The sequence below is a fragment of the Cupressus sempervirens genome, chromosome 4 (genome assembly GCF_028749045.1).
Source record: "Cupressus sempervirens isolate cs-2001-9-10 chromosome 4, ASM2874904v1, whole genome shotgun sequence".
Taxonomy (NCBI): domain Eukaryota; kingdom Viridiplantae; phylum Streptophyta; class Pinopsida; order Cupressales; family Cupressaceae; genus Cupressus; species Cupressus sempervirens.
The window spans coordinates 895,715,783-895,735,772 of record NC_143121.1 but is presented as its reverse complement, the minus strand read 5'-3'; positions in this window follow the sequence as shown (position 1 = coordinate 895,735,772).

The following is a 19,990-nucleotide window of genomic DNA, read 5'->3' as shown; positions in this document are numbered from 1 at the left end:
TCTAAGTGTCTCCTTATCTTTCACACATTCTCACTCACTTAATCCTCATCTTGACCTTATACTTATATCATATACATTGTCAAGTTGGCTTAGATATAACTTAAGACAATTAATATTTATCTTCTTAGTCAACTAGAACCAACAAACAAATTCATTAGACTCAATATGCCAAAACAAGAAAATCCTTTGATGGTCGACTCAGCTCAGTAGACACTAACTCAGAAATAATTTTCTTGTGTTAACCAAGTGAACTCAGTTAACACTACAACTTCGTAAACTTCCTTTAGAAACCAAGTGAGCTGAGTTAACACTAAACTTCTGCCAGCTTCTCTTTGGTGCCTGAGTGAACTCGGTAGACACTATCTTTTGAACTTGGAAAACATCGAAATTCTTGGTAGACACAAGAAACTATCTTCATCACTTGAGTGATCTCAGCAAACACTGAATGATAAAGATATGACATTTTGTGTAACATCAAAGACAATATACAATTGATCAATTATTTTCAACAAAGTGTGCCAAAACATCAATTCATGAAATGTTAGAATGTAAATTTATAATCTATGCTATGATGGATCGGGTGAGGCCTCATAGATATTGTGTGAGTCAGATATTACAAACCTCCAATCATGGATCTTTACTTCTTCTTCTCAATTGTAGGTGTCTCATCTTTGCTAGATAACTTGTGACTAGTTATCATAAGTGTACTAATAGGCTTACAACTTTCCAGGCCAAATCTCTTCAACAAGTCCTTCAAATACTTAGTCTATGATAGGTAAATACCATCGCTATTATGTACAATCTATAAACCTAAGAAATAGTTCATCTCAAATTCATTCTTTGTTTCTTCAACAATTTTGTTGCTTGCTTCATCATTACCTTTAAAGAATATATCATCCACAAATATCACAATAATCAACAAGTCATTCTCAATTTCTTTCAAATATAAGTTACTATCTACAATACCTTTAAAAAATCATAATTTTTCCAAATACTTGTCCAACCTTGCATACCAGGTTCTAAGTTCTTTCTTTAGTCCATACAATGCCTTCTTCAACTTGCATACCATTTTCTCCTTCTTCTGTCAAAGCAAATTCTTCAGGTTTCTCAATGTAGACTTCTTCAAGTTCCCCATTTAGAAATGTTGACTTCACATCCATCTAATATGCTCTAAACTTTTTACTTTTTCCATAAGCCAAAAATATTCTTGCTACTTCAATTATGGCGACAGGTGCAAATGTCGCTTCATAGTATGTACCTTGTTGTGAATATCCTTTACATAACTATATTTCTAATTATTTCTCACAACCTCACCTTGTTCATCCATCTTATTTCTCAAAACCCACTTAGTTCCTCTAACATTCTTATCTTTAGGTCTAGGGACCAGTTCCCATTTAGCATTCTTTACAATATGATCTAGTTCTTCCTTTGCTGCTTGAATCCAATGATCATCCTTGCATGCTTCATCTACACTCTCTGGTTCAACTTGAGAAATTAGACATAATGCTTTATGAACTCTATTTCTTGTCATAACTCCTATGTCTTTTCTTTCAATAATCTAATTAGGAGGGTGATTCTTTTTCAAATTCGTGTTTAGTGTTGGTATCACTAATAAATTCTGACTTCTTCTCTAGGTCCGGTTCTTGGTTCTTCTCATTGTTCAACAACTTGAATGCCATTCTCCAAATCATTCTTAGTCTCAAAATAAGTTTCAACATTTTATTGCATAGGATTAGGATTAGCTTCTTCCTCATCAAAATTATAATCAATCATTCTCTCTTTAACTACAAACTTCTTATCCACTTTCACATTTGCACTCTCAACAATAGTCTTAGTCCTCTTATTAAAATATTTATAAGCTTTGTTTCTCAATGAATAACCAAATAAAATACCTTCATTTCTTCTTGCATCAAACTTACCAATGCCATCATCTCTCTTGATATAACATTTACTTCCAAAAAAAATTGAAATACTTCACTGATGGTGCATGTCACAACCATAGTGCATAAGGTATCTTGTTCATACATTTTTTTATTTCACTTTGTTCATTGTATATAATAATGTATATACTATTTTATTGACTATTTATGTCCAAAATGTCTTTGATACATCATTCTCAAGCATCATAGCTCTTGTTACTTCTTTTATAGACCTATTTCTTCTCTCATCAATTCTATTATGCTCAAGATTCTTCAAAGATGATCACTGCCTCTTAATTTCATTCACTTCATAAAAGGTGTTAAACTCATTCAAAGTAAATTCTCCACCTCTATTAGATCTTAAACCTTTAATCGTCAATCAAAACATATTCTCAACTTTTTGCTTAAACAACTTAAACTTCTCAAATGCTTCAGACTTTTCTCTAAGGAAGCTACCTACATCATCCTAGTAAAGTCATCAACACTAATCATGAAGTACCTTTCACCATAGAATCCTCTTGTCTTAGTGGGACCACTTAGATATGTATGAACAATATCCAATTTCATTTTTGTATTAAACTTCTTGCTAGAAAAGGAGCATTTCTTCTTCTTATCCATAACACATTCCTTGCACACAACATTAGTAGGCTTCAAAAATTTTGGTATATATCTAATAGAAAATGTACTACTCAGCTTCACAATATTATCAAAATTTATATGATAAACCTTCTATGCCACAACTAGCTTTTATCAAATTTTTGAACCAAACATGTCATCTTTGTAGGGTTCAACTGAAAAACATTAGCTTTGGATCTTGTACTTGCAGTGTCAATCAACTTAGCATCTTTGTCCTTAATAATGCATGTATTTTCTTTGAATTATAACTGATATCCCTTATCAACCAACTATCCAACACTTAATAGGTTATGTTTTAATCCATCAACAAAGTAAACATCATCTATGTTAGTTTTCCCATCAAGAGTAATAGATCCAATTCCCTTGATATGAGAAGTCGCATTGTTACCAACTTTAAAAATTCCTCTATGATGGCTATTAAACTTAATAAATTTATTCATGTCACCAGTCATATGATGTGAACACCCACTGTCTATGATCTCTTCTCAACCTATGACACTAGGGTTGTCTCTTCTCTGACTTCTTTTTTAAAATTTTCTTCTTTTATAGCTACAAATCCGAACTCATCATCACTTTAACTCTAAATTCTCTCATCAAACTCATCATCTTCATTTGCATACAAACATTCTCTAGGCCTTATAGAATTGACATTCTTTTTGTATTTTTGCACTCTTTTAGGACACCTAGAAGCATAATGACCAAATTCATCACAAATCCAAAATTTAAACATTTTCTTATCATTTGGTTCTTTCCTTACAAGCAAGGCAATTCCTTCTTCAATCCTTCTATTTTCCTCAAATTTGGATCTACTGCTACTAGCATAATCTCCACTGATGATTTCACTTCTTGGCAAGGAAGGGAAAACACTCAATGCAATAAAAGAAATTTCCACTCTAGGAAAATCTCTAGATTGTTTCAAGTTTACTCCTATTTCATACAATCTTCTAAGAAGATTCTCTCTGGTTGATTTCTAAGTACAAGGTATCACTTGCTCAATCATTTTGGTTATCTACTTGAATTTTGATGTCAAGGTTTTCAAGATCTTACATATGATCTCATCTTAATCATTACAAGACATGATTCCTACAATAATTTTTGATATTCTGCCAATATAAATTCTTAGAGATACGGCTTTGTCATTTTATCCTCTTGAAACAAACATATTCAATTTTATAATATGATTCTCTTAGCATGCTTATCACCTTCAAAAGTAGATTCCAAAGATTGTCCAAATCCCATGAGATAATTGTAAGGATCTTACATGACTATATTAATTTTTTAGGAAGAGATGCAAAAAGTGCTTGTCTGGCAAGCATGTTACACATAAATAGATCTCTTTCAGCTTCACTATATTCTTCAAGTCTTCTTTCTTCAAAAAATAAATTTCAATTCTTCGTCATCAACCAATATCCTGGACCCATGCATAGAAGATGTGTCTTCATCTACTCTTTCTAGCTATCATAGTTAACTCCATCAAACTTAGGACTTTCTTTTCTAAAATGACTCGCCATTGATCTCCTTAAGTTGTTAAGCTTTTCCTTCAAGGACCTGATGCTTTAATGCCCATTGTTACAAAGTAAAGTCCACCAAGATAACTGAGAGTAGGGTGCAGTTATCATATCAAAATAACTTTAATCAAGCTTATTATACCTCAAACATGTCAGTAATATAACCAACAACCACAAGAAGATACACATACACAATAACACTAGAATGTTAACTAGGAAAACCCTTGATCATAGGGAAAACCCTAGTGGAGATGGTACCCACAAAATAATGTACTAATAGAAATATTCCTTGTAAGAGGATAGACTCTGTTAGGAGCTGATAAAGTACATATTAGTCCCTAATAGAATAATTTGAATCATTGTTAGGAGATTCTAACCCTATCAGGAGTTGTGTCAACCCTATTAGGAGTTGTAGAAGGTAGATGGACCCACTGTCCAAATAGCTTCAATGGAAAGACCGCCAAACTCATTGTCCAACTAGTCACTATATTATTTCGTTCAAAATAATATAAATGCAATTGATCTCCACAACTCGAGCCCTTTCTTTGTCCTCTTATTGTGCCAATATCGCACCAAATATTTCTCAAATCTCAATACCATATCTTCAAATTCACATCGCACTAACCCTTTGATCTCTTACTCACATTTACCAACTTCCCATATCACTTGTACTTTCACACAATGATGCACAAATACATCTTTCAACACAAGGAAAATAACCTTCCTTTATACCATATCCTCAAAATTATTCATTGAGCCTACTTTGGAACTTTCTCAATTAATTCCAATAGGACCTCATTAAGATAATACAATTCATTACATCTTTTCACAATCACAACATTGTTGGCTCACAGCCTTCACAACTTTTCATATGTGACCTCAGACTTTGCACACTCGTTGGCATCATCATCAAGTTTTCTAATGTCACTATCGAACTTTTCTCATCATGATTCTATCCTTGTTAGGAGATATGATCCAAACACCAAAATTCACTTCTCAAATAGATTGTTTGCATATTGTCTTATGTAATTCATAAATAACTTTCACATGTCTTTGACTTTCTTCATGTGCACTTGTCCACATCACTAGGAAATATTGTAGAACATGTCCTCAACTACGCTTGACCTCATCATCAATACTTAGTTCATGCAACCTTGTTCTCTGTTTGCTACTCTGTCTGTCTTTACAGAAACAATACTATGTTGACATCAATGACAAACACAATCATGAATGCAACATGTCAATCTCCCAAATGTTCCAGTAATCATGATAACAATAATAGGATGATAGATTTAGGCTAGGGGTGAAGATGATAGTACCTTTGTAAGAAAATGGAGTGCACAATATCATTGTGGGAGAAGACAAAGGCATAAATGTTACATGAGAGGGATACATAGTGTTACAGAGGAGGGAGATGTGGATGGATGACATAATAGATTTCTCTTTTCAAATGCATGATAAGGAGTATTTGTGAGTATGCATGGAGGTATGATGTGGTACCTTGGATGAATGATTCATTTTTGGAGGGCACTTGTGGTAGCCTTGCTAAGGATTACAACATCAATCTTTCCATGATCAATGATACTTTCATCATAATCAGAATGGAACAATGTTGAAGAAAAATTATGATGACCAAATTTGCCATAATAACATTGCAACATGATAATTACTTGGTGAGTTAGATAGCGATTTAGGATGAAAATGGAAGAAAAACTAAATTCAAATTAGAACTAAGAATAAGGTCATACTAGAATATGAAGTAACATTAGATTAGAATGAGGGACAAGCTCCAAAGAAAGATGGAAAGGTAGCGAGGGATGATGAAAGTGAATATATTAACTTGGGATATAAAGAAAGATAAAGATGTGACAAGGGTTTTGGGATAGGAAGAATACATGCTAAATGGGAGATGAGATATTATCAAGGAAGTTAACTCATTGGATATTGATGAAAATTCACTCGACTAGGAAGTAAACTCTCTGGACTAAAATATGTATTCACTGGACCAAAAAAAAGTGTTTTCTTGACATATGGGGGTGACTAGCTATTTGGAAAAAGACTCGAGGGATAAACAAGGAAAGTACACCAAATACTTAGTCAATCTTAGAGGGCCTATATTAGTCAAAGATACTAGATATAAAATATTGGTTTCAACAAAATTATAGTTGTAAGCATGTACAACCTCAGGTGGGATGACAAAAGATACTAATTGTTAGAGCTCTTGCAACAATAAAATAAACTCATTCAAGGTTGACATGTAGAGGTTCAAAGGCACACACTCATAATGGCACTAGTTCACATTTCCTCTTACCTCGAGGAAGGGGAGGGGAAGAATCTAGTGTATTATTTATTTTTGTATTTTGATTTTAACAACCACTGTTATGTTTGTTTGAGGTTAATAAATAATTTATGGCATGTAAAAGTCAGAACCCTTATTTTCATTTGGACACCCTTTGGCTCTTTTTGTTTAGGGGTCATCCCCCTTATTAAGCTATTGTTTATAATAAAAATAGAGAAATGTTTTTTTGTTATCAAAGAAGAACATGATTGTAGCTAATTCAACCTTTCCTTTACTACAATTGTAGATAATTTTATTAATTGTTCTTGAGATTACTTTTCATGAGAATACTATTCATAGAATACACAAAAATATCGAGATGTTAAGATGAAACAAACTATATGTCTATCAAAACTAATAGTTGTATTGTATATCATGTAAAAGTGAGTATTCCTTGGACAATTACATTTTCTTTAATCTTAGCTATTTAGCTAGTATATGGCTCATTTTCTTTAATCTTAGTGACTATATGACTCTTTCGAAAAATAAATTAGTAAATATAGTAAATATTGATAATGGTTCTAAATATTATTTTTATAGATACAAATAGACTTTGTAAGGAATCAACATACTAAGACATGAGACAAGTCCATACAACTCTTAATAGAATAAATTTGTAGAACACAAGTACAAGACATTGATGAGAGGAATAGGAGTATGTTCAATGTGTCTATCCTAGGATAAAAGATCTAAGTACTTTATAATGTATGTCAAATGATTTACAATTTTATTATATTGACTTTATGGACAAAACCTTAAAGATGTTTGAATGGTTAGCAATTCTTCACTTCATCATATAATTATGTGTTCGACTTTGTTATCAAAGAATGGAATTTATAATCAAATATTGTAATATTTGTAACATCTAAATCATTAAAATTTTGAAGATGATGCTAATATAATTTTCAAGGTTTCACATGTAGAATTTACATATATTATTTTAATTTAAAAAATAATTTATGGTTTAATTATTAACAACTTTAATATTTATGTCATACAACATAACACTTTTTTAATAGAAATGATTAAAAAATCTTATACATAGATAAATAACATTAATATATACTATCTAAGTATTTCTCATAGTTTTCTATCGTATTTTAAAAACTTTAGAAATCAAATGATTGTAATGTAAATGTGTTTTATACCATAATAGTGCAACTTTTATTTGTATTGAAATTATAATTTTTGTTGAAAAAAGAATATCAATACCTAATGCACAGTTTTTTTTAAAGAATTTTAATATCTTATTTACTATTTTTCTACATTAATAGAAAGACATTGATAATCATTAAAAGAAAATATTATCTAAGAAAATTAAAAATGAAATATGTAATAAAATATAATACTTTTTGAAAGTTTATCTTGAGTAATACAATCTTGTAAATTATCAAACAAAGATGACTCCATTTAGAAATGTTTAAAATAGAAGTTGAAAAGAAATGAGACAATGCAACGCAACCAAAAAAACATTATTCAATGCTCCCTCAAATAATGCATTTTTCATAGATCCACTTCTTCATTTGAATATCAATAAAATATTTGAATAAAACAATATTCATTAGAATATATTTTTGCCTAAAACCTTCAAAAAGAAATATTTTCAAATAAAGGTGTTTCCTACTTTTACACTTCAATTCAAATTCAAATATTCAATGTCCCTAATTCGTTAAGAAGTCAAAATTCAATTTTATATATTCTACCAACTTAAAACTCATCTATGTATTAAATACTTATCTTTCCCACTCTGATTCTATTGCCTTACAAAATGTATTTTAGTAACTTGTCAAATTAGCCATTAGATGTAACTCAATTCTCCAATAATGGATGCTCGATTTTTATATCAAAAAATAAAATTCAACTAAACTCCATTTGAGGATAAAATTAGCACGTTGGATCAACCAATCTTCTAGATGACATGTCTTTCATACCAATCTCTCTATAGACAAAATGTGTATTGAACCTATTGTTTAACAATTATCAAGGATTATTAATATACTAGCATATGGAAATGTTGATGTGTATTTTATGACCCAACAATAGTAAAACAAAGTATTTAGATATCTTATCCTCTCTTGATCAAAATCATTTGCATGCTAAGATTGTGAAAGATCACACAATAGATTCCAAGGTTCCTTTATGTTCATTCTTAACTATGGAAATGCTCAATGGTAAATGTGATATGTTGTTTATCTTGAGGAGCATTATGTTTGGGTTACTCGGTTTATTTTTTCAAATGGTACTAGATGGAGCTATCAAGAGGTATTGCAATTGAGTACTTATTTTTCTAGGTTTTACAAATATGTAGAAAGCAAAAGAGAGAAGGGTTCAAAATCATTTAGATATCTTATCCTCTCTTGATCAAAATCATTTGTATGCTAAGAAATGTGAAAGATCACACAATAGATTCCAAGGTTCCTTCTATGTTCATTCTTAACTATGGAAATGCTTAATGGTAAATGTGATATGTTGTTTATCTTGTGGAGAATTATGTTTGGGTTACTTAGGTTATTTTTCAAATGGTACTAGATGGAGCTGTTGAGAGGTATTGCAATCAAGTACTCATTTTTCTAGGTTTTACGAATATGTAGAAAGAAAAAGAGAGAAGGGTTCAGATATTCTATTCTACTCCTAAGAATATGGAAGATAGATACTATTGCAATGAAGTATACCAAACTTTGCCCCCCAAATTTAACAACGATGCAAAGTCAGTGCAATCTTCAAAAGGGTGTGCAAAAAAAATTCAGATCTCTGCAAATGCCATTAGAGAGAACAATGTGATTCCAAGATAGAAGTAAAGTTTTCACATAAGAGGCTAATATACAACCTTAAAATGTGCTTAAGAAAAGTTAAGAACAAAAGATATTAGTGAAGTGACTTCAGAATAACAATATATCCTTTTTTTTGGCATTTTTTTCTTTCCATGTTGTGTTTGTCCCGAGTTGGGGAAGCCTGGTGTCATAAATCTCTATTTGGTCTTGGTAAAATTCATGTAGCAGGATTTATTTGATTATCTATTATGACCTTCTTGTAAATGGTTTTGAGGCCCCTTCAAAACCTTCTTTTCACTTAATCAAAAAAAGTATTATCAATCAAATATACCGAAATATTTGAAAATTGATTCTAAACTAAATAAGGGAAGAAAGAGAATAGGCAAGCACTAGAAAGTGTCAAGAAATCACCAAACTTCAATGATGTCTTTAACTCTTAATAGCTCATAGGAACAATCCTAAAATTTCATCCTTCACAAATGAGAAATAAGACCATTATATAGGTCCTTGGTTACAATGAATGGCCCAAATGGAAATGAAATCGAAGGCTCAAATTTTTCCATCTCATCTCTAATTAGGGTTAGGACATGAAGGAATGAAATGTCCCTTTACTGATTTTACATGGTATTTTTAGCCTCAAATCAGATCTTTAAAATCAAACAACCAATATTACAAAGATCAACCAATTTCCCAATAAAACCCAAATCGGGTATGTCCAAATTAGTGCCAAAAAACTTCACAACTTCACAAATTACTAATAAATCTGAGAATGGACATTTTTACAGAAATTTCAGCAGCATAACAGCCTACAAAATGACATTTCCAGATTTTTATAGCCTTTACACAACAGCTCACAAATGTAGGACAAAACTATGCTCAATCGGGCTCCCGAAATTAACACACAATGCCCAGAAACACCACAAAAACACTCATAAACTATCTCAGAAGTTAAATCATGACCCAATACATATATTCAGCTCTATTTTAACATCTTAAAGTCTGAAATACAGCAGCAATCCAAACTGATATGAAACACTCAACTGAAAACACCAAACTCAAACCAAAAACAACCCCGAAAACCCACAAATCGGCACTAGTCAGCACAAAGGAAAACTCTCTATGAGCATGCACATGGAATGGCTTCAAACTCCCATCCTTAGCCTTCCTGGAAACCTGCAAACTTCCATTCTTGGGTCTCCTTCTCCACAGGTTTGGCAGCCTCTGAAGAACAACAAGAAAATTAGCAAAAATCAAGTTCTGGAATGAGTCCAAAATGCCTCCAAACCCCTTTTAAAGAGGGCATAACCCTAACTCACGTCCAAGAGGGGTTAATAAAATATAATTTAATAATAATTTTTATTTATTAGTCCATTGGTTTCCAAAGATTAGCCCCTTTTTTTTGACTTCACCTTTTTGGAGCCTGCCTGTCTTAGCAAAGTTTATTTTTTTTAATTATTTGAATAGGGGACATGACAAGTCCTCCCCTCCCAAATATTGCTTGTCCTCAAGCAATGAAGGTTGGAATTCTCAAGAATATGTGCTCCTTCCCAAGTTGCATCCTCTAGTGGTAATCCTTTCCATTTGACCAAATGCTCTATGACGCTCCTATTTCTCAACCTTTTCTCTCTTGTATCCAGAATCTCTTCTGGTATCAAAACTAATTTCCCTTCATCATCAAGAGGTGGTAATTCTGTAGATACTATGGTTTGCTGGCCTAGAACCCTCTTTAAGCAAGATACATGAAAAATATTATGTATTTTGTTGTTTGGTGGGAGCTCCAATTCATAAGCTACCTCTCCTACCTTCTTGATGATTTTATAAGGCCCATAGAACCTTGGCTTGAGTTTCTCTGCCCCACTCCTCTTCAAGGTGCTTTGCTTATATGGCTGCAACCTAACAAATACCAAATCTCCCACCTCAAAAGATATTTCAATCCTTTTCCTGTCAGCATATATCTTTTGTTGGTTCTGTGCATGTTGTAGATTATCCTTGAGGGGCCTTATTATGTCTTGGCTTTGCTTGATGAAATCACTTGCTGTGGGTACTCTGCTATCGGAAAGTATTAGATCAACAAAGGAAAGGGCATCATAACCATAAAGAGCATGAAAAGGAGGCATACCAATAGACATGTGATGAGATGTATTGTAACAATACTCCCCTAGGTGTAACCATTTCACCCAAGCATGTTGTTGATTGGAAACATAGTTCCTCAAATATCCCTCTATCCATTTATTAACTATCTCTGTTTGTCCATCTGTTTGAGGGTGATAGCTAGTACTGGGAGTGAGTTCAGTTTCTACCAAATGAAAGAGCTCCTTCCAAAAAGAGCTGAGGAATCTACTGTCCCGGTCACTAACAATGTTTCTAGGCAAACCATGTAATCTAAAAATTTCCTTGAAGAACAATTCGGCCACTTGTGATGCCTTGAAATCAGATGTGATAGGAAAGAAATGTGCATACTTAGTTAGTCTATCTACCACCATATATATGCAATCCTTACCTTGAACCTTGGGCAACCCAATGATGAAATCCATGGAAATACTTTCCCATTTTTGTTCGGGAATAGGAAGTGGTTGCAACAACCCTGCAGGAAAATTTTGCTCACTCTTGCTTTGTTGGCATACCATACATTCCTTAATGTGTTTAAGGACATCCTCCTTCATACCCTTCCATGAAAACCGCTCTCGAATTTGCCTGTATGTCTTGAAGTATCCCTGATGACCAGCCAAAGGTGTGTCATGAAAGGACCTCAATATCCTCTCCTTAGTTTTTGACCCTGGCACTAAGAAGATCCTGTTCTTGTAATAAATCAATTCATCAACAACCTTGTACCTATTATCATCCACTAACTTATCCAAAATCTTGGTGGCAAATGAATCTTTAGCATACTCTAAAATTATGGAGACTTTCCAATCAGCAGAGATAGATGATAAGGAACACAAAGTGGGCTTTCTTGAGAGAGCATCAGCAACCACATTATTCTTTCCTTTCATGTATTCAATATCAAAATCATAAGCTTGCAATTTTCTTACCCATTTTTGTTGACGATCATTCAAATCCCTTTAGTTCAAGAAGAACCTGAGGCTATTATGGTCTGTCTTTACAATGAATCTCCCACATACCAAATATTGTCTAAACTTATGAAGTGCATGCATGATTGCCAACATTTCCTTATCATAGATGGAGTAACCTTTCTCTGATTGTTTTAATTTTCTACTCTCAAATGCTATTGGATGTCCCCTTTGAGTTAGGACAGCCCCTATATCTTCTCCAGAAGCATCACATTCAACAACAAAAGGTAAAGAGAAATCTGGAATTGCAAGCACACGGCATGAACTCATTACCTCCTTAAGCTTATCAAATGTTTTTTGTGCCTCTTCTGTCCAAACAAAAGCTCCTTTCTTTGTCAAATCAGCCAAGGGGCCAGCAAGCTGAGAAAATCCCTTGGCAAATCTCTTATAGTATCTACACAACCCGAAGAAACCTCTCAACTGTGTAAGATTAGTGGGTGGAGGCCAATCCAAAATTGCCTGGATTTTTTGTTGATCAACCTGTACTCCTTTAGAGCTTATAATATGTCCTAAATATAGGATCTCTGTCAAACCAAACTCACATTTAGATAGCTTAGAATAGAAGGATTGCTGCTCCAAGATTCCCAAAATAGTGTCTATGTGCTTTAGATGCTCTTCCCATGTTTTACTGTATATCAAGATATCATTGAAAAATATCAAAACAAATTTTCGAAGATGCTGACTGAATACCTTATTCATACAAGATTGGAATGTTGCAGGTGCATTAGTGAGTCCAAATGGCATAACAAGAAATTCAAAGTGCCCATAGTGACATCTGAAAGCAGTCTTTTCCACATCTTCACTCCTCATTCGGATTTGATGGTAGCCTGATCTTAAGTCAATTTTTGAGAAGTATACAGCACCATGTAACTCATCAATGAGTTCATCTATGCGTGGTATGGGATACCTATTTTTTATGGTCTTCTTGTTTAGAGCCCTGTAGTCTATACACATTCTCATTGTACCATCCTTTTTCTTGACAAGTACCACAGATGATGCAAATGGACTAGAGCTAGGCCTTATGAATCCCATGTCGAGGAGTTCTTTAATAGTTTTTTCAATTTCTTCCTTATAACCTCTTGGATGGTGGTATGGGGTTGTTATAACTAGTTTGGCACCCTATTCTAACTCTATAACATGCTCAAAACCTCTATCTGGTGGTAATCCTGGAGGCAAATCATTGAAAACTATACTATACATATCAAGAATATTTTGAATTTCAAAATGAAAATTACCTTGATTCTTTGGAGAGCTTGTTGGTTGGATTATGACTCCTGCTGCCCATGTTACTTGTCCTCTTCGAAAAGTCCTCTCCATCCTCTTTGCAGAGACCACCTTAGGTGCTCCATTCGATAACCCTCTCAATATGACTTCTTTCCCATTGGAATGAAATTTAAACTCCATAGTTTGATGGTTCATGTAATAGCCTCCGATAGAGTGCAACCATTGAACACCCAATACAAGATCTGTCTCCCCAATACCAACCACATAGAAGTCATCACATAACTCATAATCTCCTAAGGTCATCTTGAGTTGTTTCACCACCCATGTGCAAGGCATAGTGAATCCATCAGCTACAGTAACATTGAATCCCTCAAAATCTTCTGCTTTAAGCCCTCTTTTCATGACAAATCCCTCATCAATAAAATTGTGAGTTGCCCCACTATCAAGAAGAACGGTCAACCTTTGCCCTGCTAGTACCCCTCGAATTCGAAAGGGATGGTATCTTGGGACTCCTGATAATGCTGCTAAAGTGCCATCCTTGCTTATTTCTTTTCCTTTCTCTTCTTCTACCTCCTCCTTAGTATCATGAAATTCCTCATGCTCATCTGAATCAGATTCTGAAGCAACTTCAATATAGTGCACTTGACCTTTCCCCAAACATCTGTGTCCTGGAACCCATGGTTCTCTACAAGTAAAACAAAGCTTTTTCCTTCGTAATTCACTCCTAGTCTCTTCATCTACCTTCTTTTTTGCCACATTTGTCACATCTTTTGGTGGTAGTGTTGGGAAAGTCTTTTTCTGAAAATTTCCCTTATGTTGCCAAAGATTTGGGGGTTTTTGATTAGTGATTGATTTCATAGGCACGCAAGTTTCAAGTTGCAAGCTTCTTTTGATAGCTTCCTGTAAGGTTGAGGGTGAGAAAGCCTTAACCAAACCCTTAACAGAATCTTCTAAACCATCAAGAAAAAGATAAATGATCCTCTTTTCACTCATATCAGGTACCATAACAGCCACTTTTTGAAATTCTTCTATATACTCATTAACTGATTTGGTTTGCTTCAACTTTGACAATTCTTTAAAGTACTCTTCATCATCCTTGAGGTCAAATCTATCTATCACTCTTTGACTAAAATCTTCAAACGTAGTTACCTAATCGTGACCTTGAGTAGTCATTCCATGATACCACCAATCATAGGCTGCATCTTCCAAGTGTAGACTTGCAAATTGAACAGCATCACTCTCTTTCATGGGGTTAAGTGTGAAGAAAGTTTGTAATTTTTGTAGCCATGCTCTAGCTGAAATTTTATTTATTCCATCAAAAGTAGGTGCTGTAAACTTGCTTATTTTATTTTTGAGCTCTCTTCCACTTGTGTCATGCTCCCTCTTGTTCTCTTTCTTGGGCATCAAAGTGTTCATTATATCCACATATTCTCTAAAATGAACTGAACTACGAAAGTCATCATCTAAGCCATTATAAGTGGCTCTTAATGTAATCAAGTTACCTGTAACCTCTTCCACTGAATTAATGGTTGGATTTGGTACTGGTGGCTCATCTGTATGCAAGAAAATAGTTTTGGTTGATTTAGATGGTGTGGATCTCCCATTTCTTGGCTCCTCTAAAGTGCTCCCTTTCTCATTAATAGATGCAACTCCTTGTAATTTTTCTGTCAATATTCGCAAAGCCTCTCTAGTTTCCGCCAAACCATCCACTGTTTGCTTCTGAGTATTTTGGATGTCTTGGAAGAATTTCTTTGCCATCTCATCTGGATCAGCCATACTTTTTTCTTCCTTGGATTTTGTACTTTTTCTTTCAACTGGGGGTTTGACCAAAATTTCTTTATTCTTTTCTCGCTGCAAATATCTTTTTTCTCTTTCACTTAGTTGCATGCGATCATAAATTTTGACATGCAACTAATTAGAAGCAACATGCAACCATAAAATATGACATGCAAGATCTGGGTAGTTGTCAAAACTGACATGCAAGATCTGGGTAGTTATTAAAACTGACATGCAACTTCTACAAACCCTCAGGCTGGCAAGATCACGGCTCTGATACCACTGAAATTTCTCTTTACTGATTTTACATGGTATTTTCAGCCTCAAATCAGATCTTTAAAATCAAACAACCAATATTACAAAGATCAACCAATTTCCCAATAAAACCCAAATCGGGTATGTCCAAATTAGTGCCAAAAAACTTCACAACTTCACAAATTACTAATAAATTTGAGAATGGACATTTTTATAGAAATTTCAGCAGCATAAAAGCCTAAAAAATGACATTTCTAGATTTTTATAGCCTTTACACAACAACTCACAAATGTAGGACAAAACTATGCTCAATCGAGCTCCCGAAATTAACACACAATGCCCGAAAACACCACAAAAACACTCATAAACTATCTCAGAAGTTCAATCACGACCCAATACATATATTCAGCTCTATTTTAACATCTTAAAGTCTGAAATACAGCAGCAATCCAAACTGATATGAAACACTCAACTGAAAACACCAAACTCAAACCAAAAACAACCCCAAAAACCCACAAATCGGCACTATTCAGCACAAAGGCAAACTCTGTATGAGCATGCACATGGAATGGCTTCAAACTCCCATCCTTAGCCTTCCTGGAAACCTGCAAACTCCTGTTCTTGGGTCTCCTTCTCCACAGGTTTGGCAGCCTCTAAAGAACAACAAGAAAATTAGCAAAAATCAAGTTCTGGAATGAGTCCAAAATGCCTCCAAACCCCTTTTAAAGAGGGCATAACCCTAACTCACATCCAAGAGGGGTTAATAAAATATAATTTAATAATAATTTTTATTTATTAGTCCATTAGTTTCCAAAGATTAGCCCCTTTTTTCCAACTTAACCTTTTTGGAGCCTGCCTGCCTTAGCAAAGTTTTTTTTTTTTAAATTATTTGAATAGGGGACATGACAAGGAATAATTTGTGATTAATGAGGGAGTCCACACACAACAATAAAGATAAAACCACTCCCTTAGTAGAGTAATTAAAAACATCCACTGTATATGTCCATCCAACAGGAGAGTGGGGTGATGTGAATGCACACTATGCAATAAATGCACATTTTCCAATAATATCCTATGATGACCTCATCCTTTGAATGCATGGAATATGCTCAATACGATCTCCAACTCGTCAACACTGACACTTAGTTTTGGTTTTCATTTAAATTATAGGATCATCGTGTCTCTCTCTTAGACTTGTTCAAACAAATTTTTCAATCCAAAAACAAGTCCTTAGTTGTATGCATGACACTTGGATAAAATGGAGTTTTCAAATTCATCCAAAGTGAAGTAATTCAAGTGAAAAAAAAAATCTTCTAGTCTAAATTTTAGTTTGTTTGTCATGGATTTATTATTGGCCAATCTCAGTAATCACATTGATGAACTGTGTTGGAAAGCCCTTGTTGAATATTCTCAACTAGGTTCTTCAATCAAGTAGACTCGTTGATGAAATGCTCAAACATTTCCTTTATTTTGATCAGTGCACTATACCACCAAGCAAAGGCATAGACCTCCCATTCTCAAACTACTCCACCATCAACCAACATGTGTTTGGGAGTCTACATCAAATCTTGCACATATCACCTTGTCTCAATAAACGGAAGCCAATACCCTTCTATAAATTTGTATCATATCTTCAAAAAAATTATATGCCTCATTTTGGATTTACTTTATCCAAGCCTCTACCTTCTAAGAGATTTATTTGATCCTTTCAATACCCTCCACTTACTCAATCGAAAGGATTATAAGAGAAATTAAGGCTTGGCCTTATTCCCTTAGGGCCCATTTGGCAACCGGAATACAAGTGGAATAGGCATATGTATGTTCTTAAAATTTTGAATTCTCTATTTGGATGCACTAAATTGGAATTGGAATAGGAATGAAATTGGAATACATATTCCAATTTTGACCCAAAAATGAACATTTTCTATTCCACCTAAATAGGTGGAATTGGAATACATATTCCTATTCTAATTTAATTTTTTTAGAAAATATAAATTTTTGAGTCCCTGAATTCCACATCAAATTCTGGGTGAACCAAACAAGAATAGGAATATGTAACCCCATTTTCTATTCGAGAATAAGTATTCCAGAATAGGTATTCTTATTCCCATTTTTATATTTTGCAGCCAAATGGGCCCTTAGAGAGTTTGATACAATTATTCACACAAGGCCTTATTCTCGCCTAACAGTTTCTAATATTTTCTTTCTAGTTTCTTCATCTTATCTTTCATTGTTTGTGTAGAATCCTCTAACTCTTTAGTTACCGATTATGTTACATTGTATTAATCATTCACATTAATTTGATCCTTTGTTTTATCAACCATAGAACTATAGATTTATGGATCTGGACTCTCCTCTAATGACTTTTTCTAATTTCTTGGTCTTTCCTCTCTCCTCTAGTTGGTTTACTTAGTTCATAATTTCTTGCAAACTCAAATGTCGACTTTGTTTTCTTGACATCTTTGCAACCTTTTCCATAAATATGGAATGGCATCATTCTAATCATTCTAGATTGACAACTTTTGTCCTTGTAGCACCCTTACATCAATCTCTTCCTCAGCTACAAGACATTACATCATTGTCTCAAGGACCACTACCTCTACAGTCAGAATTTCTACCTTTACTACAGGAATATTTGTTTCTATCACAAGAACCTTAAATTGGGTGATCCCACAATAATGGGTTCCACTTTTTGACCAATTTTGACACTGAAATCAATATTTTTGCAACAAATGTCACTTTCAAGTGACTATATCTCCAAAACTATAAATAATTTCAAGATGACATAAACTAGTGATTTTGAGTACTTTGTTCCTACTTTGTAACCATATTTTTTAATCTAAAAAAAAAATTATTTATGTCAAATTTTTTTATCTCCTCCGAAAAGTGGTACATAATAAAATTCAATATTTTAAAGAGTGATAGTATGTTTGACACACACAACTTTTTTTCTAGAAATGATAATGAAGTAATTCTTTTGGCGTTAGATTTATAACATCAATATCCAGAGGATGCATTTGGTTTGATTTATTTTGGTTGAATATTATATAGTTTATGAAGTTTTGAAGTGACATGAACTGTAATGCAGACATACATTCCGTTTGACACAGATAATTTGAAGTCAATTTATTATAAACTTTTTTTTTTAATAGAAAGGTATCTCAATAAGCTAGTTCTTACTCAATAAGCTTGTTCCTACATATTTTTCAAAAAAAAATGACCTAATTTATTAATTTTCTCGAGGTGTCAAAAGTCGGTTGATGTTCAATCGGTAAAGAACCTATAATGAGTTAAACTCATATTTGAAAGTCTTAATGATTAAAATATGTATTACAATTATAGTCATTGGAAAGCTTGCTCCGAGCAGCACATTTTGTATTTTACAGTAGGAGATCATTCTCTTACAATTATGGAAGTCAAAAGAGAAAAAAAAATGAAAAAAAAGTTAAAATTTTTCTAATTTTGCATATTCGCGCAAACATGACATTCGTGTGAACATACCCTCCAAAACTTTATGGCCACCGAAAAAATTTAGGCGTATGTTCGGGCGAACATGTCTGTAGTCAACATGTTCGTGTGAACAGTCTAAAAAACTTGAAAAAGTTGCCATTTGTAAAGCTATTTGCCATCAACCTGACCAGTAGTGCATTGTCTATCTTTGCCATGAATTTCGTTCGCAAAATTGAAAGCATCAATTTGGTAAAAAAATTGTACATCTAAATTATTTATTTATTTCTTTCATTAGTGAAGTTGTTTAGCGGATACATTGAAGTTAAATTAAAAATTAGTAACACATTAATGGTGTTAAGAAATGTATATTCTTACTGTGTTACTAATGGTCTCCTTACAGCATGTGGCAATCGTGGGATGAAGAAATGATCATAACAAAATACTAATGCTTGCTTTGTTGGACATTGTCGAAGACCATTGTGTGTTTGTCAAAACCATGTGTGTGGATTTATTAGATTAAATAACACTTCGTTTGGTGCTTAAAATGAACTTTTTATTTTTTGTCTGGCGTGTCCACAGTGTTTAAATCCCTAAGAGTTGCATTGGATGTATCCTCTCCCCTCGCCATTCGTGGATCTTGGGTGTAAGATAAATCCATGTAACTTCTATAGGAGGCCTGCCTTGGACCATGATACTCGATATTGCGTATGCTAGGGGACGACCTCATAGCATTAACGGGCCAAAAGCTAGGTCAACGTTCCAGCTGCTATATAAAACTCGATTACGATGAAAGTCGTGTCAATGGTATTGCTAAGTGATAGCTCTCCTCCAGTACCCTTATGGTGCGTCAAACCCCAATTCTCGAGGCTGGGAGACCTTCTGAGGAAGTTTATCACTCGCTGAATGGAATGCCCTTACTAAAAACCATGTTTTAGTGGCTAGAATCATTTCTATCCACTGGGTCAAGGGGTCACCCATGCCTGTGAAGACATCCTACATTCTCGCGGTCCTTAGTAGAGACAACAGTCCCTTGGGAAGTCAT